This window comes from Vigna unguiculata, chromosome 8 (genome assembly GCF_037176805.1).
Source record: "Vigna unguiculata cultivar grain cowpea cultivar isolate G323 ecotype 2 chromosome 8, ASM3717680v1, whole genome shotgun sequence".
Taxonomy (NCBI): Eukaryota; Viridiplantae; Streptophyta; class Magnoliopsida; order Fabales; family Fabaceae; genus Vigna; species Vigna unguiculata.
In genome coordinates this window covers 28,591,731-28,594,703 of record NC_140799.1, presented here as the reverse complement: position 1 = coordinate 28,594,703, position 2,973 = coordinate 28,591,731, and the positions used below count along the sequence as shown (strand labels likewise).

Sequence of the window (2,973 nt, the reverse complement as noted above, 5' to 3'; positions counted from 1 at the left end):
CTAATTGAAATGAAAAAGTTTTAAAATTTTTAGCTAATTCGTAGCTAATTCATAGCTAATCTCTCTCTATTCCATCTTTAATTGAAGTGAAAAAGTTTTAAAATTTATAGCTAATCCGTAGCTAATCTGTCGCAATTCTGTTGTCGCTAATTCGTAGCTAATCTGTCGCAATTCTGTTGTCGCTAATTCGTAGCTAATCTGTCGCAATTCTGTTGTCGCTAATCTATAGCTAATCTGTCACAATTTTGTTCTCATTAATTGGTAGCTAATCTGTCACAATTTTTTTCCTGCTAATGCGTAGCTAATCTGTTGCAATTCTTTTCTCGTTAATCCGTAGCTAATTTGTAACTAATTTGTTGCGATTTTTTTCTCGTTAATCCATAGCTAATTTGTCGCAATTCTTTTATCACTAATTTGTATCACAAATGATTAGTTAATTTATTTAAATTCTATTAATCTCCTATAAATATTATTTTGTTAATTGCAATTACTTAATTGTTAATCACTATCTATTATGAGCCATGTCCATAAACCTATGCCCATAATAAAAAAAGAAGATAGAAAATAAATTATTCACAAAAAGTGTCTAAATACCTCTGATATTTGCAATACCTATTTAAAAAGGATTGATAATTAATCCTACAATGATCAAAGTATATCCATCCAACAGTACAAAATAACATAAAATTTTCCACCAATGTATAATAGTTTTAGGACACAAAAGCATTCGAGGGTATCAACAAAAAGTAATGCATTAACACAATTAAAAGAAAAACAAAGTTTTGGGTTCTTTGAGGCATATGTCTTCATTCTTGTTTCTTCAAAACAGACAACAATTCTATCTTAAAAGATTGCATTTGCTCTTGCATCTATTGTTGCATAAATGCTTGCATTTTTGTTTGTGCCTTCATTTGTGCTTGCATTAATGCTTGCATATCAGTCTGTGCTTGTAATTGTGTTTTCACCTACTCTTGCAAATTAGATATTTGTGTAGTCAATGTAGTGATTTCTTCAGCTGTTGGATTTAGATTTTGGGAAGAGGGGCCTTCAACTGTTGAGGATGAAACATGTGGACCAATGCCAAGATCCAAACTATGACCAATTCCATAGATTCTACCTTTCCTATTTTCACCACCTGTTTTTATCCAAACACCAGAGTCAACTATAGGATGCTTTGATGTGTCTTCCCTATATTTTTCAGTCATAGCATTTTCATATGATTCCTACATCAAATCAATATGTTAGCAATATTATAAATAAGTAGTTTAACATTTATAAAATAAACACATTCTTACAATGAAGCTTTTTGCTTTGTTAGACACATATTGACCATCTTTTCTTTTGTGAACTTTGTTGTATAATTCACCATAAGAAATTGGGCGTTTGTATTCTTCTTCCTGTAAAAAAAAGGCAATTTATGTATAAAAACTCATTACTTTCCTTAATAACAGTAAAAAAGACATATTCATCTTACTTTCTGCCATGTTAGTGTGGAAGTTGGTTTATATCAAACATGTACAATATAACTCCAACTCTCCATATCATATCTGCTTTTAGAAAGTTATCTGCTAACCATTTTCAAAATATTTGTTTCTTTCTATCAAGTGACCAACTCATTTCTATCTTATAGACAATTGCTATCTGATATTGCATTTTGAATGTGACAAATTACAATGCATTATATTTGACTTATAAATTCAAATGTGAAAAGTAAGAATACCATTTTTTTCAAGTGTTGTCCAAAGCTTCGTGATCCTGCTGTGTGAATCATGGCATCAGGCTTGGCAGCCTTATTGCTCTTACTTGCAGTAGACTTTTTTTTTTCATTCTTCTGTTGCCCATATGTCTACTAATCCATCCTACATCTAAGTCCTAATACCTCTTGCTCCAAAACCTTTTAAGTCTTGAATATTGTTTGAATTTGTCCTTTCTTTCGCCTTTTTCCTTGCCTTAGATAAAGAGTTAGAATATCGATCCATGCATGTTAAATTCCAAACCTTTCTTGCCATACAACGATCATAAGTTGATGAAAAACGCTACTTCTCCTACATCAATATAATGATTAATTTATAATACAATAATTGATACAAAAATATTTCATTACATTAACTAAATGATTACTAACCATAAACTCATTGAACAAAATTTCTTTCATATCAGCAGAATATTTTTTCCAATTTGGTGCTGGATTAGGCATCCTTATGAGCAACTCAGATATAATATCTCGAGTCACTCAATGACAGCACAGTTACTTTACCAAACAAAAATCAAATGTGAATAAATAAAGCACCTGCGTATCAGAAAAATCTCCAACTGCTATCACTACCATATTGCATAAATGGTACCACTTCTTGTAAAAATGCTTCACAGTCTCTGAAGAAACCATTTGAATTACTTTCTCTAGGCCAATTGGCAGTCGTTCAGCATACTGCAATACATTCAAAACTTCATGAAATAACACCAATCGATATAAAACAATTCCTCAAACTTCCATCATCAACATCCAATGAGCATCCTGTAGCCGCCCCGTGGCATTTGTGCTTCCTCTGTACTCTTCCAAGACAACTTGTCTCTCTTTTGCCAAGTCATCCTTCGAAACTCGAATCTACAAACACAGAACAATCCAATTACAAAAAACTAGAACAACAAAACAGAGTTATCCAAATAGAGCATAACACAATTCTAATCGAGACCTCTGAACTGAACTCCGCTAAGACCGAAATGGCCTTAGACAGCAGCTCCGACTTGTCGACCGGAACCAAGAGCTCGTAAAGTGTGTCGTCGGCAAAGGTCATGGCGTTCTAACAGGCCCCTAATTCGGCTTCAATACTCTCGAGGAATTTTACGATGTCGTGATTGGTGTATTTCTTGGTGGCACTAAACGCGAGGTGTTCAACAATGTGAGCAATTCTGCGTTCATCCTCCACTTCGAGAGCTGATCTGCCATAATCGATTTCACAATCAGCAATTCAG

At 33.3% G+C, this 2,973-nt stretch overlaps 1 pseudogene across 1 annotated transcript; it reads right to left on the bottom strand.

Annotated features, from left to right (window-relative positions):
• Positions 1-633: 633 nt before the first annotated feature.
• LOC114194695 (uncharacterized) lies at positions 634-2,233 on the bottom strand (annotated as a pseudogene). The gene is made up of 4 exons (XR_014984184.1): positions 2,126-2,233; positions 1,721-2,045; positions 1,296-1,397; positions 634-1,223 (listed from the first exon to the last, which is right to left on the bottom strand). The product of XR_014984184.1 is annotated as an uncharacterized LOC114194695 (transcript).
• Between the last annotated feature and the right edge of the window lie 740 nt (positions 2,234-2,973).